We start from the raw sequence: 27401 nt of genomic DNA on the forward strand, positions 1-27401 counted from the left end.
TCTTTACTGAGACAAATAGATTTGCTGCTGATTGATCTAAGGGATAGGTCTTTTTATTTATGGTTTGGTATGTTTTTAGAGAAGCTTCGGGCGGATACATCATATTGTGGACTTCATTTTTAATACTGGGATCAAGTCATAGCCACATTTGTGGAGGATCTCACTCTCCTTAAGGATGATTCCTGGTAAGGCTGGAGACCAGAATTCTACAATTGCAGTTTTTGTTCTCGCTTTGCCTGGAAACATTACTAGTTTGATCTCATTTTGCGCTAGAAATTGTAGCGACTGGATCTGTTGCAGTAGGTTAATGATTCGGCCGCGATTGAGTGGAGCTTCATCAATAGGAAATAGCTCTGTGATTTGTAAGTAGTTGGATCTTATCTCCTCTACTTGAGATTCTTTTTTCTGTAATTCTGGGTGTCGTATGAGTGTTCCTCTTAAAGTTGCACTTTCCGAGCCGTGTGTGAAATTAGTAGCCTTTGGATTTAATGTGGAAGATTGGTAAAGGTTTTTGCTGTTGGTTTTCACCTGTACCTTCTAGTGCTTTATACTCGGTGTCGGGGCAGTGTTGGTCTTCCTTCATGATATGGTGAGGCGTTAAGTAGGGGAGTCGTAATCTGGAATTTGATTTTTGTGGCCTTCTTCTTTTTGAATCTTCTTAGCGCCTTTCTCTTTTTTATCTTTCTTTGCCGTTGTTTCTTCTTTGTTTTTTCTGAGTCTTGTACATCGTCACTAGTTAAACCAGTGTTTGTTTCAGGATCAGGTATTACAGGATTGGTCCTGTTTAATTTGGTTTTGCTTTTTGTAAATATTGGGTAGTACGTCACAGATTGTTGATGTGGTTATAGGTTAGTTTCTTCTTTAAAGAGTTTTCTGAGGGAATATACGGTGATGTCTCTCTGCTTTCCCACAGTTTCGCCAGATGGTTTCTTCCCGGTTTGTGTTGCAATGTATTTTTTCAAGGGAAGCGGCATAGTATCCTTTTTAATTTTTAAATCATCACCAGTTATCTCTTGGCATTTGCCACAGGTTCCTGTTATTTTTGTTGTTTTTGATGACCAGATTTGTTCTTTCTTCTTTCTTTCCTCGACCAGAAATTTTAAAATTCCAATTTGTACGTCAAGTGTTTGATCAGAATTTTCCAATATGTTACCTAAGTGGGTGAGGACTGATTCCAGGATATTTTGTAAGACAAACATTCATTTAGAGACTGGAGTGTAATTGTTAATCGGGCCGGTGGTTTTAAAGATAGAAAGATCTGGTGAATTTTGAAGATGGCCCTCTATGTCCATTGATTTTTGTGGAGTACTGATCTGTATGTTGTCGATCCTCCTTTGGGGTTTCATTTGAGATATTCCATCCTCTGTGCTGGTGGCTGGGGAGATGATGTTGCAGTCGAAAGACTGTTGTATTTTGGAAAGATCCGGTGTTATTGATTCGGTTGCCATTAAATCTGAAGTTAAGTCCACTTGTTCCATAGAGGTGTTTTTTCCCCCTGCTTCTGGAATTATTTGGGTGCCGTTTCCAACCTCCGTAACACCTACTGTTTCCAAGTTTGCTTGATCTTTTACTATATGATCCTGGTCATCTGGGTTTGCTTTTGCAAAATACTTTCTGATTCCAGGGGTTGCTATTGTCTTTCCGTTTCTTACTGCCTTGTTGGTGCTCTTCCTGATTGCGTCGACCGTTCCCATTCTTTTCATGAAGATGGTTCTGGATCTGAGCTTCTTATAAGCCATTGCACTGTATTAGGTCAGTTGGAGGTGACACGTTGTTGTCCAGAGGTCCAGGCAGGGCGGAAACTTTGTATGTTTTTCCCCTTCTATTCCCTGCTTTTGACCCACGATAGAAGTGCCTGCTTCCAATAAACACAGTTGGGTAGTTAGACTTCGGGGCCAATGCCCGGCGCGTCGCTCATGCAACGCCAGCACCAGTACCCAGATCCAATTCCCCAAGTTCGTTCTTGTCGGGTTATGCAGTTTTTAGGGACCTGCTCTGGACTCTTCGCCACTCCCACTTGCAGCAAGGGGACTCACTTAAAGGAATGCGCTGGCAGGCGAGTGTGATTGATCTTGCCTCAGTCTCCTTGGACAAGATACATGTTCCGCCATAGGAGTGGAGCTCCTCAACGCGACCAAGGCTGGCCGCTGAAAAAATGATTGAGCAAATTGCGCAGGCGCTTCGGGAGGGCTCACCGCTTCATCCAACCCTCCGGTCTATGTTCGGCTCCTCTGCAATGCTCACAGGTTCCCTTTAATTTGAAAAAAGGTCCGACGCGTTTCGGGCCGCAAACGCCTCTTCCTCATGGACTGAGTGCAGATTGTCACCAAGTTCTCTTCACGCTATTCAAACGCCTTTTATTTGACAGCTGGCGTCGTCCTCCCTAAGTGGGTGGAGTTTAACAACGCCGGGACTTGTGGTTATTGTGGTCCCGTGAAGTGAATGAGCATAATAACCTTAAGTAGGTTGGCGTTTCTGCACAGTTGAAACACAAAACTGTACATCTAGTCCTGTTAAAGCCAGGGTATGATGGGTTTGTGATTTCACTTCCAATTACATACCTTCTTGTGATGGCATTTTGTGTTTTACTTGCCATACCCACCCACCCCCTTAAGGTTTTTGGAATGTATACTTTAAAAGGTTTGACTGGGATCATCGAGTGATTTTGACATAAAGTCTACCCAGTGGCAGCTCCTCCGCTAAGGCGGAGGAGCGTTGCCCTACTACTTTTCAACAGTGTAAGGAAAAATAAAATTATAAGAACTTAATGTTACTATCATTTTATTTTTCCCTGTTGGGGCCGGGCAGCTTTGCCAGGCAGGGCAGGGCTGCTCTGCTGACAGAGCAGGAGACGGGGGAGGAGTGATTTTCACTCCCTAAATGTGCATGAATGTTTGGCCGGCCGTCTTGGGCCGGCCAAACATTCATGCACACTTAGTATGTTCTTTACCCAGGCTGAATTACAGCCTGGGTGGAGAACATGCTCCCAGTCCTTGTCTGAGCGCCGAACCTCAGCGCTCAGACCAATCACAAAACTGCATTGCAGCTTTGTGATTGGCTTAGGGGAGCCTGGGTGCTTCCTTTTCTGTGTTCTGGCCGGAGGGACGAGGAGGAGAGATTTGTAGATGAGGATGCAGCGAGGAGGTAAGTTTAATTTCATTTTTTATATAGCCCCTTGACCCCTGCCTTCCGCCCCTCCACCACCGATCCGGGCCAGCCGCCACGGAGTCTACCATTCGATAAATGTGGACAATACTCTGTCCTGTTTATCAGTTAGGCATTTTGCAAGAAGGATTGTTCTACTGTAAAGAATATTGTGGACGAATAGATCACAGTAGGAACACTTGTGGTCTGCTTTCTCTACACCTTTGGTATTTTGACATGTTTTTGTTTGTAGGAGGAATGGTCTTTTGCTTGATCCCATATACCCTCTGGTAGGACCAAATCATTAGACTTTGATGATTGCCCTCATCAAGTACCTTGCGTTAGTTGTCTCATTGTCGCACTCAGGCTAACTTCCCTGCGGAGAGACAGAGGCTGATGCTGGGACACTGATAAAAGGAGTTTCAGCTCTGCTTCCTTTGGGTTTCCTATCTAGCCATTTTGCCCTCTTTGTCCACCATCCCAGTAGACAGTCCTTAAAAGTGCTTCATTCCTTTCTGTAGGACAGTCCTAAAAATGCCTGCCATAGACAGGGCAGAGCTAGACAGAGTTCCCTTCCTACCTTCTGGGCTATTTACTCGGAGTGTTTCAGAATATTTGACCCGTGACTGCCCCACGGCTCCATACCAGTGGGAAGGGTTTGACACGGTTCATGGATCTACCTCTGTAATTGTCTAGACTGCTCATGTGTGCCATATCTGTGTGTGTTCCCTTCCTTATCCACAGCATTAAGCGTTTGAACGTCTTGCAGATCTGAAAAAACTTGTTTTTCTGCCATCTATTCAGAATCTGATATGTAAAGCTACAGGAATATAAACACAGCTATAAAGATGGAGTTCCTTGTATTTCAGTGTGGTTTTAGTTTAGTTGAGGGTGTTCTCTTTGCTCAAGGGTAGACAGGTGCATCATAAAATTCACAAGGCTTGGTTCTTAGCTATGGATGAGGATTAACATTACATCAGAGGAATGCGCTGCAGTGTAGCCATAGCAACCACTTCAGGTGTGTTCCGCTGTGGCTTGATTTGGTACTAATCTGTACAGGAGCAGACTTATGTCCTTGTCTGATGTGCTTATGTTCTTCAGCAACAGAAGCAGTAGAGGTCTCATACATCCTTCATCCTGGTACCCAGTCCAGAATCCCTTCACATGTGTCATACCCAATCAAGAATCACAAACACACCCACATACGGCTGGGTGCCTTATTTCACCTAATGGATGAATCAATAACTAGTACATGCAAGCAGGTATAAGGGTCATCACTCCCAAGTCCTCCTATATGGGTCAACATAAGGGCTTGCGAGCCATTTGCTTTTGTTTTTCAGAAACAGACTCCCACTTTGAGAGTTTATTTCTTAAAAAGCAAGCATGTTTGCTGCATGACTGCCTAAGTACTCCTCCAGCGGAACTCCTGTCATGGCGGTTACTCTGCAGGCACAGCAATCACTAGACTTATTTATGCAAACGCGAATTACGTGAAATGTCAAAATCATTATGTGAAATTCAAAACCAGTATTTATCACTATATGGTCACACAATTCACAATAAAATAGCCCAAACACAATATTTCCAGCAAAGAGCAGCTTCTCACATTTTGGTCATTTGTGTTGTTCCCATGCACTTGCGCAAAAATATTGCTTCAAGCAGCGTGTCATTTTGTGACTAAACATAAAGGTGTAACTTCAAGAATTTCGTGTAACAACCATAAGATGAAATTATTCACAATTAGGCCTGGATAACAGTAATTTTGCAGGGGCCTAGATGAGACATTCATATCCTCTGTACTACCATGCCAGCACAGAGATATGAATGTCTGGACCTCGAACTGAGGGTAGAAAGCCCTTCTAGTACTTGTACAAGAAGGATTTTCTATTTTTGGAGACATCTCAAACTGCAAGGGAATAGCTTCCCTCTCAACTTATTATTTTTTTTCAGTCTATGGAGTATCAGTATGCAAAGTGCTTTTGACATAATACAGAATGAAAGTAAAAGCAGCTTGCTACTATATCCTCTTACTGCTTTTACTTTGAGCAGTGCTCGAGTGCATTTTCTCAGACCCCCGATAGCGACAGGAGAGATGCCTTGTTTGAGAGGGACATGACCACCTAGGCATGGCCAAGTGCTACTGCTGATAAAATGGTTAAAAAAGGGGTCCATTATGATGTCGGGCGGATCCCCACCGCCCAACGGGCGGATTGCCACTGCCTGACATCTATCCCTGCACGCCCTCCAATTACCTCCGCCATATTACAGCTAGGGCGGGCGGTCCCTTTTGCTGTTGCGGTGGCGGGCGGACTTTATAATGATGCCCAAAGTATTTATGCTCCCCTGGAGAGGAAGATTAGGGTGTTGAAAGCCCACCAGACACAGGGAATGTTCAGCAAGAAAAAAAAGAATGGGGTGGCAGTCCACCTGGCAATGGGCCATGGGGGTCGATTTTGATGTTGTTTGGAAGGGCTCCGAATCGGATTCGGGTTTACCAAATCTGATCCGACCAAATTGTACACACTTCCCAATGACCGATTATGATGCCTGGGAACCGTTAGGGCTGTCCGAATCGGTTCCGAAAAGCATTCAAACAGGTTGAGTCTTTCGGAGCCGAATCGTACAGCTCTGTGGACTCAATTTCCAAGCGAGTGATACGATGACCAATTCGGACAGCCAGAAGGAATCAGTTGCCGGAATTTGTCTTTGGGGTCCATAGCAGGCCCCTCTTCACCCAGAGCCTTCTGAATAGGGCCCATGGGGTACCCAAGGGACCCCCCTTTCCAACCATGCACAGTGTGGTATGCACCTTGGGGTGTCTGCCACAGGGTGCAAGGTTTTCCCCAGCCAACCCTTTCTTCGGTGGGAGCCTGTGTTTGGAACACAGGCTCCCATTGAAGTCAATGGTGGGAGTCTGACCGAATCGTATCCGGAAGCATTCAGATACATCCGAATCGCTCGGTCGGACTCCCTCGATCCGAGTAGTCCGAAGGCATTCCGGAACCGATTTGGTATGAATACTTTCCGAATAACATCGGAATTCACCTCCTGGTGTTGAGACAATATATTGAGTCAGTAATATCGACTGACAATATGGAGTGGGAAATATCGTGACACAGAAATATCGTGAGCAGGAATCTCGTGGACAAGAATATCAATTTTAAGGTAAGTAATATACATTTTTTTAATATAGAAGTCATTAATATCGTTTGCAAACATATAGTTGTTTAAAATATCGATTTTTTTAATTATTGTTATGTATTTTAGTATATATTTTAAATGTAAGCAATATAATTTTTTTGTATAAGTATTGTTTCTGTTTTTAATATATGTGTTACATTTTAAGTAGTTATTACATTTAATTTAATTAAATTTTGCGTCTTTTAGTTCCGTAGTAAAAGGAGGATATCATCTGCATATAGGGCCACCCGCTTTTCCCACCCTCCAAATTTAAAGGAAGCGATGTTAAGATCTTCCCTAAGAACCTGTGCAAATGGTTCGATATAGAGGTTGAAAAGGAGAGGGGAAAGCGGGCAGCCCTGTCTTGTACCCCTAGTGATCTTAAATATCTCGGTCATGGAGCTATTCACTAGCAATCTGGCTGTCGGGCCTTATACAAGAGTTCTATAGCTCGACAAAATCTACCTTCCAAGTTGAATTTCATCAAAACCTCAGACAGTTACGCCCAATTAACCCTGTCAAAGGCTTTGGTTGCATCAAGGGTTAAAACGGCCGAAGGGAGAAGAAGGTGGATGCAATGTCAATAAAGCCGTCCAGATCGTACGTAAGGTCCGCTAAATGACGCCCTTTAATGAAGCCCTTTTGATCTGGGTGGATAATAGTGTCCGTAACACCCCCAACCTATTTGACAAGATGGCAGCAAAGATGTTGTAATCATTGTTGAGGAGTGAAATCTCATTTGCACGGTGGCACCCAGAGATCTGAATTTCTCCATTCTTTGGCCTAGTTCCCACTGTCGATCCAGGGTAACTTTGGATGGATCCGAAAGTACCTCGAATGGGAAATCTGGACCATTTAATGATTTAGCTTTCAAGGGCAGGTTTAAGATCTTCTCTTTTACCGTGTAAGTAAGAAAGTTGATTAAAATTTTTCTTGGTTTGGCCGTACCGGGATTTAATCGAAAAGAATATCTATGCGCCCTTTGAATATCCTTCTCCAAGAAATCAACCGGCTCCTCCAGATTCAATGACTCCTTTAATAGTACTGCAACAAAGTTTTTAATATCGCTCCCTTCCTTGCACTCCGGAACCTTCAATAAACGAAGGTTATTCCTCCGTGAATAGTTCTCAAGTGTCTCCGCTCTTTCCCGCATGGCATCTCCATCCCTACGTAGAGTTTGAATTTTCACTTCAGCAGACCCCAGATTTGCCTTAAGCTCCTCTAATGAGCCCTCCAGACATTCAGTTCTTTTATTGAGTAAGTCAACTTTTTCTCCAACACCTCGCAAGCTGCCCTTATCTCGGACTGATTGTCTGCTGAGACCATAAAGCCTTGTTTTATGTCAGTTTTCAGAGAGGCAAGAAGAGCCTCTATTGAGGTCCCGGCTGGACTTTCTGCCCCGCCAATACTAGAGGCAACCGGCAAAGAAGGCCCTGGTGATACTGAAGGTGGCACCTTAGATGAAATAGGCTTATCAAGGCTAGGTATATTGGCGTCTGGCCCTGAGGATATGGCCGCGCCATCCATCTGCTCGGCCGAAGTGATAGGGCTAATACCGGACTCTGCAGATGTAGATTTAGATATGTTGCAGGGTTGCAGGGTGTATTAAAGGGAACCTTAGGTGTATTAGGTGTGTTATTTTTAGCAACAGAAGGGGGGCTATGCAAATCAATAAGAGCCTCTTGATTTTTAATATTCAAAACCTGGGGCTGAACCCTGAAAAAAAAACGCAGAGAAGGGGTAATACGGACAAAACTGTTCTTCTGCGCGGCTTTATTCCTGGTCTCCTTTACGGACCTCACCTTCCCTTGGTAACTCTGCGAGGCCGTACCCTGTCCCAAATCAGATCCTTCCTGCTGTTGAACGTTGCAAATAGTACCATCTGGTGTGCTGATTATGCCCTCAGTACCCAAACCCTGTACACGGGGGACTCTCTGAGGAACCGGGTGCCTTTAGCCCGCTTCCCTTTCCTCCTACCCTCTTTCTTGCTCGGGGAGTATTTGGGGTCGGAGGGCGAGCCCCTAAAGCTGGTCTAGCTTCGGGAAACATGGCGCCCGCAAGCAGACCGGTGGCGTGCATTCCTCCTAGGCTGCTCCCCTCTTCCTCACCCGAATTCCGCATGTTGCCGTTAATGTTTGCTAAGAGAAGATTGTAGCGGGGGATTACCTTTTGTCTTTTTTCTTCCGCGATTAAGTTGCAGGAGTTTTGCTTTGCTGTGTGTGTCCCAGAGACGCCGAGGATGCTGTACGGCTTCCGTGTCCTTTACTCCTGCCGGACTGGGCTGGAGCCGCCCTGGAGTTGAGACGCGGCGCAGAGCGGTGGCTCGCGGTCTCCTACGGGGCAACAGGGCAGCGCAAGAACCAGCAGCGGCCCCGGAATTGGTGCTTTCTTTTTGCCAGCAGCAGCATCACAGGAGCCAGGTGGAAGGGAGTCCATCGAAGTTGGGGAGTATTCTTGTGAAGGCCCTGCCTCTGTGCAGGGGTGTCGACATTTTGCACCATATAGACCAGCTAGAATTATTAATTAGTTGTTAACTAATACTAATTAATTAAATGATTATTAATTATAGTAATTGTGTCATTGTTTTTAGGTGTGGATTGAGGGGTTAATAGGGGTAAAGAGTGGGAAGCAATTCATTTTTTATTAATTCATAATTAGCTGTTAATTAATATTAATTAATTAATTAATAATTTGTTATGCAATTGTGTGAATGTTTTTTTAGGTGTGGGTTGTAGGGTTAATGGGTTATTTATTTGTAATTAATTAATAATTAGCTGATAAATAATATTAATTATTAATTGACAATTAACTATGTTAACTGTTTAATTACTTTTTTTTAGGTGTGGGTTTTGGGTTTATAGGAGTGAAGGGTGGGGAGTAAATGAATTTTACATAATTTATAATTAGTTGTTAAATACTATTAGTTATTTAATTGAAAATTAATTTTAATTGTGTAATTAATGTTTTTAAAGTTACATTTTAGGTGTGGGTTGTGGGGATTATAAGGGTAAAGGCTGGGAAGTTAATTAAGTTAAATGAATTATAATTAGTTTTTTAATGAAAAATATTTGTTTAAATGATTAATTATGTTAATTGTGCAAATATGTTTTTTACATTTTAGGTTGTGGTTTTTGTAGGGGTGTGGGGTGGGAAGTGAATCAATGTGAGCAATTAATATTTTTTAAACTAATAATAAGGATACATTTTATATTTAATTGTGTTGTGTGTTTTGTGGGTGTATATTGTGGGGTCGCGCTGGTGGGAAGTAGCCTCCCTAAAACAATATGTGCAAGTAGATCGTGTGCCAAGTGGTTTAAGGATCATGATCACCCCGACCTATGAAAATCTAAATCCAAGACTATTAAAGGAGTGGGCAGAAAATAGTGTGGAAATCTCAATAGGCATGATTCGTATTCTGATCAAATATGCGAAAATTGAAAGAGTAGAAATCATTCAGAAAATGAAAGATCTATCAGAGATCCTAGATAAGGAAGTGAATCAAACTAGGATTCTGAAATTTAAGAATGATTTAAAAGGACGCCTGGAAAAATATGAAAGGAGGATAAAAGACAAAAAAGGAACAAAGTTCCTGCGTGACTGATTAAAGTATGAAAATGGACAAATATATACTTTTGCAAAGCGATTAGCTACAACGAGAAGGCAAAGAGTCCAGAATATTAATGTACTTCACCAGGAGAACTCACAGAGTGAGATGAGTTCAAATAAATGGTCAGAAGAGGAACATGAAGATGAGGAAAGGAGGAGGAGTCACTCACCTCACTGTGGCTAACAAGTTGTGTTTTTTACAGTTGGACCAGAGAGCAGACCATTGAATTATAAGAGAATGAGGAAGACCCAGAGGAAAGGAAAAAGAGGAGAGGGAAAAAGAGAAGTATGCAAAAAAACAACAGGGAGATCATTGCAATCAAATTCGAGACAAACTACCAAGAAATAAAGGAGAATAATACAGTGGTCAATCTGAGCCAGATTCAAATGTCTACAGATGATATGGCCACTCTGGAACTGGGACTGTCATACTGTCATAGGAATGATTTTAACTATGCCCAGTATAGAATGGATCTAAACAAATTTGTTAGAAATTAAAAACAAATGAAATGTCGTGATTTGAAGACAATAACCATGAGAAGCTTGGTAGAAATTGAAACACCCAATACTAATATACCCCCAAACTTGACTGTATCAGATTTGGACATTCTAGAGACCCTTTTGGTCACTACAAGGAGAAAAAAAAAACTACAAAATGTTGTGGAGTCAAGTGCTCCAAAGGTGGAATAGAAACATTTGAATATGACAACAGGAGGGATTACTCCATTTCGACCAAATCAGATACAATCCTCAAATGATAGAGGACAACTTGGACACCTTTTTGGACAATGTTATACGAGATATGAGACACATGTTCCAGACAGTAGGAAATTGAAGGAAACAGCTAAATCTAAAGGAAAAAAAATATTTCATATGGTTAACAAAATTAAGAACATGTCTGAAGTGATAGTTAAACCGGCGGACAAAGGGGGAAATATAGCCCTCTGGGATAAACAACTCTATAAAACGGAGGCATTGACCCAACTAAACAACAGGGAATGCTATAAGAGATAACAGTGGATGAATACGAAAACATCAAGGAGTGCTTTACAAATAGATTGATAGGTTGGAAAAATCAAGACCTTTTAAGGTGGGATGAGTTTTGTTTTTTAAAACAAGAGAATCCAGTTCTGCCCGTGTTCTACATGATCCCAAAAATGCATAAAGATTTGAACAAACCACATCGGATACATATAACTTCTACACAAAATAGCATCTTTGAAAATGCCTTCAAGTATATTGATTATTTATTTTTTAAACCTCATCACTACTACTCTCCTGTTGTACATAAAAGATTCAGCAGACTTTTTAAGGCACATTTATGATGTCAAATGGGAACAGAATATGATTTTGATGACTTTAGACATCTCAACTCTTTATACAAGTATAAGGCATCAGGATGGTATGAGAGCAACTGAACATTTTTTACGTATGAAATCAGTCAGATTTGCACAGCACAGCAAGATGCTGTTAGAAATAAGAAAATGGTGTCTGACAAAAAAAATTATTTTTAATTGAGGATGAGTTGTTCCAACAAGAACAGGGAATGACCATGGGCACCTGCTTCACTCCCAGTTATGCAAATTAATATCTAGGCTGCTGGGAGGAGCAGGTGCTCGGAGGGCCTACAATGGAACACTGGTCAGAGAAGATCACAGTGTGGCTAAGGTTCATTGACAATGTTTTTGTGCTGTGGCAGGGTACAGAAACAAAAGTGAATTACTTTATTTCAGAGCTGAATGTCAATGATTTCAACCTGAAATTTGGCGGACACAAGAGTAAGACATCTGTAGAACTCCTAGACATTAAAGTTTGGGTGGATGAGGGAAAGTTGGAAACTACAATATTCTGAAAACCAATGACGGGAAATACCATTCTCCATGCCAGAAGTTCACATCCAACCCCCTAATAAAAAGTATTCTGTTTGGAGGATTCTATAGAGCAAGTAGGGCATGTAGGACAATGGAAATGTACAATAGGATAGAACAGGAGATGAAAACATGGTTTTTACAAAGAGGGCCTTTACGATCTATTTTAGAAGCAGCCTCATGAAAAGCAAGGGGGCTGAATAGGAAGAACACACTATTTAACCTTCCATAAACTGTTACGAAAAAGGAGCAATTGAGAAAAGGCAGAACAAGTAACAAACACAGTTTTATAACCACATATTGTTTGGAACACATGACATTTTGCCAGATTCTAAATATGCACTGGCACTTAGTCAAGGAGGGCCCAGTTATAGGCCAGGCAATAACTAGGCAACCTAGATGACGTATAGAAAGTTTAAACCTGTAAGACATTATCTGGTGAGAAGTGAATTCTCAGCAGATACACACTAAGTAATTGGACTTAGACAAAAGGATGGTTTTAGAAAATGCTTAAAGTCTTAGGGGCCCATTAGAATGTAGGGTGGATTGCCACCGCCAGCATGGCGGTGGCGATCAGCCCTACATTCTTCCCCTCCTCCCACTCATTTCCCCTGCCATATTAGTATGGCGGGTGGTACCGCGGCGGACGGGAAGACCGTCTGCCGCTTTTCCGACGAAAAGTGTTTAATATGGTGGCGGTGCCACCACCATCCATATCAGGATGCAGCCGGAAGGCAGCCTTTCTGTGGCGGCATTGCCGCCATGGAAAGGCATGCAGATTTTGAAGTTGGGGGCCTATTGCGGGCCCCCAGGATGTTGGGGGGGTGGTGGGGCGCATGTGGGGTACATGGCTGGCACCACACGGTGCATGCCACGTTGTGCATGCATATGCACAACATGCATTTTTGGCATTGCGGCGGGTGATGTGAATGCACCTCCCGTCGCAATGTTAAAAATGCAGGATGCGCCCGCCAGTGTGCCAGGCGAATCCTAATCACCCCCACGGGACCGCCGCACTTATGGCGGACGGTCCAGTTTTACGTCAGAGGCCCGCCATCCTAATGATGCCCTAAGGCTTGCCAGCATGGGGAGAATATCTTGACGCTTACAACAGCCTTTAATAAAACCATTACGATAAAAGGGAATTTAACATGCAGAACAATCTTTCTAGTATATATACTCAAATGCTCATGTGAGAAGGTATACATAGGAAGCAGCACATTACCAGTACACTAAAGATTTTTGCAGGATAGTAGAGCCGAAGTAAACAAGGATGGAAGCTATCCAGTGGCAAGGCATATTGAGAAGGACCACCAAAGCAACCCAGCATCACTGAGATCTAGCTGATTGCACGGGACCTGAAGAGAAAAAGAGGAGGGGATAGGGAAAAGAAGCAGAGAAAATTAGAACATTTCTTCATTTTAGAGTTAGATAGCAGGAACCAAATGGTTTTAATATCGATGAAGAATTATTTACTTGTTTTATATTGAAGAATGCATCCCGCAGAACACACTCCTCAAATCCAACATTATTAAAAAAGGAAAGGAAAATTAGAGGGAAAGGTTGATTAGCATTATACTATAGAGTATATGCACTTTATGTACAATGCACTTTACAATGGTATGGGTTAAGTTTATTGTGAACATCATGACATACACTACAAAAGGCCCTAGCCATGAGGCAAAAATTGCATGCTTATTTTGTTGTTTGACTATTGAGGACAGCTTTTTTAAGGGAACTTTCCGGTTGGGTAAAGTTTATTACAATTGGTTATTATTGTAATGAATTATTATTTTATATTCTACATGAAACATTCATGGAGTTGAAAAAATGGATTATTCATGAAGTGTTTATTTGAGCAGGACTAAAATTTGAATGAAAAAGCCAGCCTGTATTTAGATAAGGGCAATCATTCATGTTATAAAATGGTGCTGGTTTTGATCAGCAGAGGTGTATGGATGTTCCACATTTGTCCTTTTTCTATGTTTATTGGAAACAATGTGAAAAATATAAAATGTATCGTAAAACATAGTGCTGGTCATCGTGAACAAGGCTGCGTCTTACAGCCGAAACACATTGATGATTATCTCACTCCCAGAATAAACCTGAGTGAAACCCACAGGAGCGACAACACCATTTTTGTGCAACGGAAGGTGATTTAAGATATATTGTGGGAAGTAAATAAATTATAATGAATTAATAATGAATGTTTGGTTATTGAAAATTAATTTGCTGATGAATATTTATATTGTTAGTGTAAATAATGTTTTATGTGCATATTGTGAGTTTTGTGGTGTTATACGGTGGGAAGTAACTAAACTAAATGTATGTAATAATTTATGTTTTTGTTAATAAATATTACTTATATGAAAATAATTTTTCTATTTCCAATAATATGTGTAGGTTTTTAAGATATGTATTTAACATTATAATATATATATATATATATGTTTTATATTAAAAAAAATTAATTCAACATATTTATACTTTTTTTAATTTACTTTGTTTTTAATTTTTTTTATTTTGTTGAAGATATTTTGTTTGTTTTTAATGTTGCACTGACTGGAGTGGAAGTAGTAAATGTTAACCCTCTCCTATCCAACCCTTTCACTACTGTTGCACTTACTGGGGAGGAAATAGTAATTTGTACTCCTCTGCAATCCAACACTTTCCCTATTATTGTACTGACTGGAGTGGGAATAGTACATTTTATCTCTCCGCTATCCAACACTTTCCCTACTATTGTACTGACTGGAATGGGAAAAATACATTTTATCCCTCCGCTATCCAACACTTTCCCTACTGTTGAATTTACTGGAGTGAGAATAGTAATTTTTAGTCCCCTCCTTAATCCAACACTTTCCCTAGTGTTGTATTGACTGGAGTGGGAATAGTAAATTGGACCCCTCTGCAATCCAACACTTTCCCTACAGTTGTACTGAGGGGAGTGGGATTAGTAAATTTGACCCCTCCGCAATCCAACGCTCTCCCTACTGTTGTACTGACTGGAGTGGGACGAGTACATTTTATCCCTTTGCAATCCAACCCTTTCCCTACTGTTGCACTGACTGGAGTGGGAATAGTAAATGTTACCCCTCCGCAATTTAGCGCTTTCCCAACTGTTGCACTGACTGGAGTGGGAATTTTATTTTGTTTGTTAATTATACATTTTATGGTTGTATTAAGTGTAGTGAGAATAGTAAATTTTAGTATTTTGTAATGTTATATTTTTTGTAGTTTGCATAGTAAATCTTATTTTTGTGTGGTGTCAAATATTTTGTTACTGTTGTGTTGTGTTAGATGGGAGGAATAATTTTTATATATATTTAGTAGAAACATTTTATCTTTGTAATGTGGTGGGAAATGTGTATGTATATATTTTAATTGGTAATAATTTATTTTATGTTGTAATTGAAATAATTATGTGTTTGATTTATTATTATAATAATAATATAATTTGCAATATATTTTTGTTTGCAACTAAATTTTAATTAAATTGTAAAATATGTGTGTTGGTTAATTTTTATTTCAAATTAACGTAATTCTCATTTTTTATATTTTTTATTTTTGGTATATTTAAATATGTTTACATATGTTTTCGATAGTATTATGCTATTTAAGTTTTTTTAAATTATATTATTAATTGAAATAATAATTTATATATGTATAATTGTATATATATGTGTGTTTACTTGTTGTATTTTTTAAAATATACATTTAATTATATTACTGTAAATTATATATTTTTTCAATATTTTTGTATTTGCCTTTTTAAGTATAGAGAGGCGATATTTTTGTATTATTTAATTTTACCGCAATATTTTTTACATCTATATTTTTGTGGTCGATATTCTGTCAATGAATCCCCACTCCTAAAGGCACAGAAGATGCAGAAAGTACAGAGAGGGCAGAAACCCACTAGACAGCAGGGTTTTCTTATTAGTTATAAAAAATGAACAGTATGCAGCTGCCTGACCTAGCATCTCGCCTTACCCCAATCCCAAAAGACACCAAAAGTCTTGCTGCCTCACCTAGGGGGCAGATTGGGGGGGAGGATATAACCACAATCACCTCTGTGAAAAAGAAACCCCACTAGACAACCAGGATTTTTATAGTTATGAAAAATGAATTGGGTGGAAGCGACCTGCCGAGGCATTCAGCCGTACCAGATCCATAAAGTCCCCCAGAAGCCTTTCCATTGCCCCGGGTAGCACATTGGGAGGGGGGTGGGGGAGGCTTCCCCACAGTCGGCTCTCCCCTTGGAGTCAAAAAGCCCACTAGACATTAGGGATTTTAATATTTATGAAAACTAGTGGGGTCAGATAGGAGGCTTTACCCTCAATCTGCCCTCCCCGGGGGCAGAAAGCCCACTAGACAACAGGAATTTTTATAGTTGGGGTGGAGGCAGCCCACCATGAAATCAAACAATACCCACAACCCTAAAGGCCACAACAGTTTTTATGCCCCTCTCGGTGTCAGATTGGGAAGTTTACCACCATTCTGCCCTGCCTAGAAGGGTACAAAGCCCATTAGAACCCAAGCAATTTATAGTTAAATAAAAGAATGGAGTGCGGGATCACTCCTTTGTGCCATTGGGCCAATCCACCCTCCCCTAAAGCTCAACTGTATTGCTGCCTACTGCTCACCAATTTAGGTATTTACTCACAATCCACCTTGGGGGGCAGAAAGCCCACTAGTCACGAGGGATGGATTTATGAAAGAGAATGGAGTGGGGCCAGCCTGTCTTTGCATCAGGCAACTCCCCTCACCTCAAGCCGCAATAGTCTTGCGCCTAGAGCAGTCCCATGGCAAGTGAGTAGAAATTTGGATTCTTTCTGGCTTAGTTTTGACATATGGGTCGACACAAAGAAGGTTTCCCTGCCCATTCTGGCCCCTTGGGTGGTTGGAAAACTGTCTGGTTGCTGGGGTGGGGGATGCAGTGTAGTGCCAGTAAGATCATATCCCCCACAGCATTCAGTTTCCATTTTTTTCCCTGATGGGCTGGTGGGGTTTATGTTCCCAAGGATATCCATCTAGGTGGTAAACCCCCAATCAGCCAACTCAGGGTGGCTAAAAGTCCGCTAGACTACCATCGGAAAAAGTGAGAATAGGAATGGGGTGGAGTGCTGGCCCATCTTGACATCGGGTTCCATCTTCCGGAACCAGAAATAATTTATGCTCACAGGAGAGGCAGAATGGGGAGTCTACCTACTGTCTGTCAGCCTATAGGTCAAGCTATGCGCAAAGAAAAGCCAATTTCATCTAACTTGCAATGATAAATTGCTGCATTATTGAAGTTCTGGATCCGCAGGCACCCAGTGAAACCTACTACAATTAGCATTTCTGAAATCTAGGTACCCAGGCAAATCCAAGGTGGTGTGACTTATGTGATTCACAGCACATTTTCTTACCAAAAATGCCCTGTGAATGTTAAAGAAGGAGTGAAAAATGGCACGTTTTCTCATATTTATGTGACAGAAAATTCGGGCACTTGCAATAAATGGACAAAGTCTTACCACCCTGTATTCCCACATGTCTCCCGACGGAAACATTGTCTAGAATGTATGTGTGGACCTAATGCACGTCATATTAATGGACAGAAACTGTAACCATGTGACTTGGGATAAATGTAGGAACACTGTGATTGGAATTTTGTGGCCCCCCCAAAGGATCCTGGGACTTTGACTCACACAAATGTGAGAGAAATATGTGATTTAAACTAAAGCTTGATGGTTGCAGGGCATTCTAGGTAGAAAACATAGTAGGATTCTTGGAAAGGCAGAAAACCCTGGACTGCCCTGGGTGTCTAGTTTTCAGAAATGTCAGGGTTGGATATGTTTCCTGCTGTCAGTCAAGGCCATGCCAAATACCACAGTTACACACATTACCATAAAAGGTGAAGTTGAAAGGCAAGATTTTGATGTTCTTTTTTTAATTTTTTTTGGCTTTCCCTGTTGCAGGCGATAGGCCCAGCTACATTAATGGGGTATGGCTTTGATCTTGGACACACTTAAAAAATGTAGGGGTTTTCCTCAGGCCCATTTTTCGTTGCCTTTGCCTCCTGAGTCTAAAGTTTTTCTGTACGTGTCACATATAATTTAATCCATCATGTCAAATGTAAAAGATTACATGAAAGAGCCCCGTACAATTAATAGAGCACATGGGGAAAGGAGTGTCAGAACAAGCTGATGGAATACGACAAGACAAATTTAACAGAGTGGTGGCCCCAATGCTCCCCAACTATTTTATGGTGTTGCTTATGTTAGCTGAGGTGGAACAATTTGTGCTGCAAGCACTTCATTGGGTCACAACTCATCCCCCCTCCATTGCTTAGGCATCTTGTCACACTTGTCTGCCAAGCCTACAACCTTGGTTAAGGTGTCAAAACAATCCCAGCTTCTCACTCCCCCCAAAGGGGCTCATTGATACACATTCAGACAGAGACGGCTCCTCCTCGTGAGCGGAGGAGCGTCGTCCGCTTGGTGCCAGTGCAGTGTGAATGCAGTGGGCGAGGCTGAATTCTGCGATTGCAGGATTACAGCTGCCCTTTCAGTGCATATGTCACGTTAGCCGGCTGGTTTGCTATGGCCATCCCGACATGCGCAGTGCGCACAAAGCAATCCCATTGCTGTGAAATATCTGTGGGATTGCTGGCACAGTCTCCTAGCCTCAAAATGAGCACTGGGTTAACCTGCTCCCACTAACCCTGGAGCTGTTCTTATGCTGAAAGCAGCTCCAGGATTGAGTTCAAGTTCAAGTTCAAAAACAAGTTTATTTAGACAATTGTCCATAAAACATTCTAAAAAAAAAATACACATTAATTAAAACCTTTAAATGAGCTCCAGGATTTATTCAGATATAAAACATATCTTTAAAAGAATTTACAGATTCACAGCCTGACCGAATATTAGAATAAAAACTTCTAGAAATAACAACACAAGTTTAGATGTGAAGGCTCCAGGATTTGTTGTTGGTGTTCCCTTGAGCAGGGAGCAGGGAGGAAGTCCTTCTTTTTCCTGCTGGAGGACGGTGATATGGGGAGAGAAGTGCCGCACCCGAGGGAGTAGTAAATATGGTGATTTTGGCGCCGTCGTGCCCAACCATACATAGTTGTACCCGCCACTGCATTCAGATCGATGTAATTTAAATGCTCCAATGCTTATATTACGATGGTAGTATATCTGTTCTCTGGAGGGGTCGAGGCTTACCCTTGTGCTCTGAGTAGCAGGTGCACATGTGCGTGGGGTTCCTGAGGGTTGTTCTGCAGTGGGGGAGGGATGGGAGGATGTGGAGGCAGGGCAGGTTCAGAGGCTGCTAGGGTGGGGCATCCCATGACTGGGCCTGGCGTTTGCACACTCAGTAATCCCGTGTGCTGGAGCACCGTACATTCGGAAGTTGATAGAACAATATCCCTCTGGGAATACCACTCTGGTCAATTTCTAAATAGGGACTAAAGGTACATTTCGCCATTTAAATTCATACTCTGTAAATGTATCTAAAGCAGATATCCAGAATATCTCAATTGACTCAAGTCATCATCGTGGAACAACATGTTACTCCTCTGATCCGGGACTTCCTATCAAATCAAATGATTGCAGAATGCAGCAGCTTGGCTTTCTTTTGCATGTTTTGGGTGTGTTTTGGGGAGAATGCATTTCCTTGATATGTAGAGAATTGTATGGACTCCGTCTGGTGGTTTACATCCAGTATCCCCCAAGCCAACCTGCCACTGCTGGAGGGCAACATCACATGCTACATACTTTGACAATTCTGATCCATAGTGACAGATCCTCTCCGGTGTTATCACTTTGGTGACCTCTCCTTTACCTACCAAGCTGCCTGCCATTTGAACACCCACCGCTTCATTTGAGTTCAATGCATGACATGTTTTTTTAAAGCCACCGGGGTGGGGGATAACTTTGCTGTCCAACTATAACTGTGGCACAAACAGCAGTTACTCTCCTTGTTTAGATGCAAGTATGCCTTTGTGATGTTTAGGCTCTCATTATTAACATTAAACATTATGGGCCATATTGACAAACCTAGACTAGTACTACAGTACTGCGAAGTGCAATTCAATCAATCAATATGAACTTTATTCAGGTTTTGAAACTTAACCTATAAAGTGCAACGAATCAGAATACACATAGCACTTAAAAAAGAACACCTACAATTAGTAAAATTAGGTGAAGATCCGAAGTGCAATTCCCAAACATAATGCCCGATGCAGCTCTCCTGTCTTTTCTGAGCTAGCACTCAGCTCAGGCCAACGCACTGACCTTGCTGGGATTAAGATTCAAGCCCTCTGACTCCCATGAGGCCTTCACTACAACTGTGTTATCATGTATTTGAGCAGTGCTGCGTTATTGTGTAGTGTTGCGCTCTAGTCTCCGACGCGCCGGCATGATGACGTGGCGCGCCGGAGCCAGGACGGAACACTAGAGCATGCGCAGCGCGGCACAGGGAATGCGCGCAAAGCGATGTTTCAGTGATAAAGCGACCGGAGCTGTTACCAGTCATACGCTCGGCGCTCCCTTACTATAGCTGTTCTAAATTTCAATAAAGTAACCTGTTCCTGCAACCTCTCTCTTTCAGTCTTCATTGTGGGGCGAACTGACATCATTACAGTGGCGACGAGGGTGGGATCACCCCCCACCAACTTCAACCCTGCAGACCAGCGATCGGAGCGGCGGCGCTGCTACCTCATCGACGTGTAAGGTCAGAAATCGAGCGGGGAAGACACCCAACAAGAGGGCATACTGGGGAACAACACGCTATTCATAAGGGAGCGTGGCAGTAGCGCAAAACCTTACAAGCCTAGGAGCCACGTGGGCCAGGGCCTAACGCCTCTTACCCTAAGGTGACCATTGAGCGGGGAGTGCACACAGCTGGGACCCTGGCAGAAAACGGAGATAAAGACAGGGAGGACGACAAGGCAAGCCCTCCTAGCAGCTCATGGGGTGGTAGCACTGGCACACCCGGCAGCCCCAAAAGCCGAGGGGACGACCCAGACCGAGAGGACAACCTCAGCACGCCAGGCAGCCCCAGAAGCCGAGGCGAAGGACCAGAAAGGGTGCCCAAGATGAGTAACCAGATGACGGCCCTCACCGCACCCGTTCCCTTCCTACCCAGACCAGGTGAGCCCCTGATGAAGTGGAAGGACTGGAGGGAATACTTCAAAAATTATGTGGAGGCATTGGAAGATGAAAACGGGGAACCATTTCCTAGCGCCAGGAAGAAAAGACTACTGCTGCATAACCTGGGGCTGGAAGGTGTAAGAGTATTTGTGAACATTGTACCAGCGACAAGACAAGCTGCGGACGACGATGTTTTCAAACATGCTCTGGAGGACTTAGACAATCACTATCGCCCGGCGGTGTGTGTATCTATTGACAGGTACAACTTCCAGCAAAGGAAGCAGGAAGAAGGTGAGTCGATAGATGATTACGTGGCTGCACTGAGACGGCTAGCCATCACGTGTAAATATGGGCAGCTCCAGGATGAATACATCAAGGACCAGATAGTCATGTACACCACAAATAAGTCGGTCCAGGACAAGTTATGGTTGCAAGGTGAAGCATCCCTAAAGGACGTGATTGCCATGGTCAAGAAGGCTGAACTTTCCAAACGCTGTGCAGAAGCGGCAAAAAAAGAGAACCCCCAGAAGCAGATGGTCAACAAAATAGACGACGGTCAATCCTCAACCAGGCAAAGGAGACCCACCGGAGAGGTGAGGCATGAATCCAGGTGGGCAGGGAAACCAGGTTCAGCTGGAAAACAAGCCACGGACAACAGGTTCTCATGCTACTGGTGCGGGAGCACAGCACACGCGGCACAGGATAAGCGACGCCCAGCATTTCGCGCCAGGTGCTCGTTCTGTGGGCTGGTCCGCCATTACGAGAAGGCGTGCCGCAAGAAGGGAAAGAAATCCATGGTGAAGTGCATTGAGCAGCATCAGACGGAAGAACAAACAGAAGACGACCTGGAAGACGATGACATGGTCTTATGCGTAGAGGAACAAGTGCTGGAGGTAACAGGTAAACGTTCAGACAAGCCCCGTACAGACATGCTGATCGGTGGGGTGAAAATCCACATAGCGATAGACTTGGGTCACCGTACTCCATTGTGCAGAGATCGGTATGGGAGGAAGACTTCGTGCCCACCCTTGGGCCGCAGTTAAACCCACCGGACATAAGACCGATATCGTACACCAGCAACGCTATCCCTATCGTGGGGTTCTGCACCCTGAAATTTGAATTCAGAGGAAGGTCAGCATTATGTAAACTGTATGTAGCGGAGCGAGGGCCCTTGGTACTGGGATGGAGAGACCAGGGTGACCTGGGGATAAAATTAGACTCAGGAGGCAAAGAACAAATACTGCTAACGGAAGACGATTGTGGACCGGACCTAGAGAAGCTGAAGCTAACCTTCCCCAAAGTGTTTGGAGGCACGGTTGGGAAACTAGACAAGTTCGTGCACAGGATCCTGCTCAAGGAAGACGCTCGCCCGGTCTCCCACAAAGTCAGGAGCATTCCCATTGCTGTAAAGGATGCTGTCCAACAAGAGCTACGAAGGCTGGAGGAGCAAGGGATAATTGAACCTATCGACAGCTCGGAATGGTTGGCCCCCTTAGTCGTGGTCAGGAAACCGAATGGCAAAGTACGCCTATGTGTGGACCTGCACGAACTCAACAAATGCCTGATAGTCGAAAAGTTTCCATTACCAAGAATCGAGGAAATGCTGGCGAAAACGAGAGGAGTGTCATGGTTTTCCACTATCGACCTCACCTCCGCTTATCATCAAATTGACTTGCACCCTGCGAGCAGGAAGCTCACCTCCTTCATCACATCCTTCGGGTGTTATCAATTTCGACGAATGCCATTCGGATTGGCATCTGCGGCTGCAGTCTTCCAAAAGCTGATTCACCGCCTGTTCAAAGACACGCAAGGCGTCCAGTACTTTCAGGACGACATCCTGATTATGGGTACAAGTCGAAAAGATCATGATGAGAAACTGACCAAAGTTTTGACAGTGCTCCAAGAGAGGGGCCTCACTGCTGAGTGGAGCAAATGTAAGCTGGGCATGTCTGTAGTAACCTATCTGGGACACGAAATAGGTAGTCAAGGTATCACACCCAAGAGGCAAAACGTGAGAGCCATTTGTGACGCCAGAGCTCCGTCCAACAAAGAAGAGGTGAGGTCATTCTTGGGAATGGCGGAGTATTATAGCAAATTCGTCAGACATTTTGCCACCAAGACTCATAAGCTCCGACAACTTATCAGAGATAAGTCGCCCTTCACATGGGACGAGGAAGCCCAGGGAGAATTTGATGAACTGAAAAATGACATAAGCCAGGCAGTACCGTTGCATGGATACGATCCGTTGGGTCACACGATCCTGACAACAGACGCCAGTGAGAAAGGTTTGGGAGCAGTGTTAGCATAAGAGAGAGAAGATAACACGGTGGAAACACTTAGCTTCGTCTCCCGAGCACTCTCGCCCACCGAACAGAAATATAGCGTCATAGAGAAAGAGATGCTCGTAGTCACGTGGGCCATGAGTAAATTCAGACAGTTCCTATGGGGCACCGGCTTCAAACTGCAAACGGACCACAAACCATTGGTCAAAGTGCTGACCTCCAGTGGGCATGATACAGCGACACCCCGCATCACAATAATGACACTCAAGCTGTTAGACTACACCTATGATGTAGAATGCCTACCAGGGACACACAATAAGGTGACAGACTATTTGAGCCGGGCCTCAACCATGGAGGAAGCACTGGTAGTCCCACCGGGCACAGACGAAATGGTAGCTGAAATGGCTGACTCTGAGAAGAACATCAGCAGGCAGGAATGGGCCCAAGCCTACGAGGATGACAGCGAAATGAAAGAGGTCAAACAATTTCTGGTTACAGGATGGCCAGAAAAAAGACATCTCGAAGAAACTCTGAGGAAATACTACGAAGTGCGTGAAGAGCTATCAGTAAGTGACTCAGGAATCTTCATGTACCGAGGTGACAAAGTGGTCCCACCAGCGACTTTGGTCCCACTGCTGTTGAATCAACTCCATGAAGGGCACCTTGGCATAGTAAAGACGAAGATGCGGGTGAAACAAATGTACTGGTGGCCGGGAATGGACAGCCAGATTGAGAGACAAGTGAGAGAATGTGTCCAGTGCCAAGGAGTGGACAAGATCTTGAGACCGTTAAGGCCCGACCTAGGTATGTTTGAGCAGCCTCACAATCCATGGGAATACGTAGCGGTGGACAAATTGGGTCCCGTGCTTGACTCCAGAGGGGTGGCCAAATACCTATGTGTTGTTGTGGACAAATATTCAAAATGGCCGGAGGTAGATGTGCAGGAAGTCATGGACTCCGACACTGTGCTGAAATTTCTCACTTCAGTATTTCTCTGTGAAGGAATACCCAGAACAATCTTAAGTGATAATGGGCCCCAGTTTACTTCGGAGAAATGGACAAAGTACATGGCGAGAAACGGAATCAAATCTAAGCACACAGCAGTATACCATCCTGCGTGCAACGGACAAGTGGAACGGTTTAACCGTGTTCTGATGGGGTCCATACAAGCCGCAATAATGCAAGGTAAAGATTGGGAAACAGAAATTCAGAGCATGTTGTGGGCTTATAGGATCACTCCGACAGGCCTAGGATATAGCCCCTTCCAGATTTTGAGGGGCAGACTTCCCTTTACCAAGGACAACGTGGTCTGGAGAGAGAAAACGGTAATGAGCAAGTGGTCGCCTGCTGTGGTACAGCACAACCTGGAAAGAGCACAAAGGGTGTACACTGAGCACTTCAACAGGAGGCATAACACCAGGGCCACTGATCTAGAAAAAGGGGAGTGGCTCAGAGTCAAACTGGCAATTATCAAAAGAAAAGGCGAAAGCAAGTACAGCAAACCCCTACAGGTGGAAGAAGTGCGGGGAAGAGCGGCGTTACTCAGTGATGGCAGGGTGTGGTCCCAAGACCGCATGGCAAAAATCAACCGGATCATGCAGTGGCCCGCCAGCAAGGATGAAGAGATACAAGCCAGCGAGGGAGAAGAAATGGCTGCAGGGGGAGAGAGCCAGGAGGAAGGACAAGTCGAAAGAGACAGTGAAAGATGTGAGGAAGTCGATGCAGGAGGAAGGGCGGCCGGTAACAAAATGGTCGTGAATGAGAAGGAAGCTGAAACACCGAAGAGAGCAAGGAGTCCTGTGTGTGAAAGAACCAGGGAAGAGTCCACTCCGGTAAGACGCACCCGCGCAGGAAGGGCTGTGATCCGACCCTCTAGATTCAAAGACTATGATGTTAATGACTGTTGAACGTGGGACTTTAAAGATTTATCTTTTGTGTAAAAAAGGGAGATATGTAATGTTGCGCTCTAGTCTCCGACTCGCCGGCGTGATGGCGTGGCGCGCCGGAGCCAGGACGGAACACTCGCGCATGCGCAGCGCGGCACAGGGAATGCGCACGAAGCGATGTTTCAGTGATAAAGCGACCGGAGCTGTTACCAGTCATACGCTCGGCGCTCCCTTACTATAGCTGTTCTAAATTTCAATAAAGTAACCTGTTCCTGCAACCTCTCTCTCTCAGTCTTCATTGTGGGGCGAACTGACATCATTACATATTGCAGCTTTACGAGGCCTTACCAACCTGCTGCACAAACAAAACGACTGCACTCTGAATCTGGAGCAGTCGAATCACTCGCGTTTCGTGAGGCTACATGGGCTATTTGCGGTCTAGCGTAAGCTGCCAACCATGGGACAACTGGACAAAAATGTGAGCCTGGTTTTTAGTTCCTTCTTCTGCCTCTACCGAGAAGCTTTAAATAATTCAGGTATAACATGATATAAAGTACTAGACAATTACATTCAAAAGTCGCGATTCTGTTTTTTATGTGTATACCACACAATACTTTTTTCTAAAAAAAAAACAAAAAACCACTTGTTCACAAAGCCCCGTCACATATCCACTTTTCAAAATTATTGTTTTAGAATTCCCAGATTTCCGTACTCCCTTTTCCAAGTTTACTCTTGCGGTAAGGTAAGGGACGCTCCCTCCAAGGAACACTCTTCCACTACTGATCTACCTAGCTCATGGCCAGTCAGATGCCAGGGGCCTTGTTGAATATCTTTTTTTCAAGATGGCTTCCACATTTACCCAAGCTCAGCCTACCAGGAAAATATCTTTGGTTTCAAGTGCAGGCAAGAAGATAGGGTGAAATATGTTGAAAAGGAAAATCTGGTATTAACATTAAAAGAAGCCACTTTGGACTTCTCTCTGGATTTTATTGAATCACCATCAGGAATGTTGTTTTCTCTGATTATTGTCACACAACCTCTCAGGCAGAAAAATATTGGCAAAGCTAATAGGTCTCGCCAATGTATGAGCTATTGGCTTTGCCAATGTGTTTAAGCCTGTTGTACACCAGAGTAGCTGCTGTTCAGCATGGCTAAAAGTTAGTGGCATAGAGGAGAGTGGCATGGAGTGTCATAGCGTGGAGTGGCATATAGTGTCACCTCCGCTTATCATCAAATTGACTTGCACCCTGCGAGCAGGAAGCTCACCTCCTTCATCACATCCTTCGGGTGTTATCAATTTCGACGAATGCCATTCGGATTGGCATCTGCGGCTGCAGTCTTCCAAAAGCTGATTCACCGCCTGTTCAAAGACACGCAAGGCGTCCAGTACTTTCAGGACGACATCCTGATTATGGGTACAAGTCGAAAAGATCATGATGAGAAACTGACCAAAGTTTTGACAGTGCTCCAAGAGAGGGGCCTCACTGCTGAGTGGAGCAAATGTAAGCTGGGCATGTCTGTAGTAACCTATCTGGGACACGAAATAGGTAGTCAAGGTATCACACCCAAGAGGCAAAACGTGAGAGCCATTTGTGACGCCAGAGCTCCGTCCAACAAAGAAGAGGTGAGGTCATTCTTGGGAATGGCGGAGTATTATAGCAAATTCGTCAGACATTTTGCCACCAAGACTCATAAGCTCCGACAACTTATCAGAGATAAGTCGCCCTTCACATGGGACGAGGAAGCCCAGGGAGAATTTGATGAACTGAAAAATGACATAAGCCAGGCAGTACCGTTGCATGGATACGATCCGTTGGGTCACACGATCCTGACAACAGACGCCAGTGAGAAAGGTTTGGGAGCAGTGTTAGCATAAGAGAGAGAAGATAACACGGTGGAAACACTTAGCTTCGTCTCCCGAGCACTCTCGCCCACCGAACAGAAATATAGCGTCATAGAGAAAGAGATGCTCGTAGTCACGTGGGCCATGAGTAAATTCAGACAGTTCCTATGGGGCACCGGCTTCAAACTGCAAACGGACCACAAACCATTGGTCAAAGTGCTGACCTCCAGTGGGCATGATACAGCGACACCCCGCATCACAATAATGACACTCAAGCTGTTAGACTACACCTATGATGTAGAATGCCTACCAGGGACACACAATAAGGTGACAGACTATTTGAGCCGGGCCTCAACCATGGAGGAAGCACTGGTAGTCCCACCGGGCACAGACGAAATGGTAGCTGAAATGGCTGACTCTGAGAAGAACATCAGCAGGCAGGAATGGGCCCAAGC

Source organism: Lissotriton vulgaris, chromosome 2_1 (assembly GCF_964263255.1).
Source record: "Lissotriton vulgaris chromosome 2_1, aLisVul1.2, whole genome shotgun sequence".
Lineage (NCBI taxonomy): Eukaryota > Metazoa > Chordata > Amphibia > Caudata > Salamandridae > Lissotriton > Lissotriton vulgaris.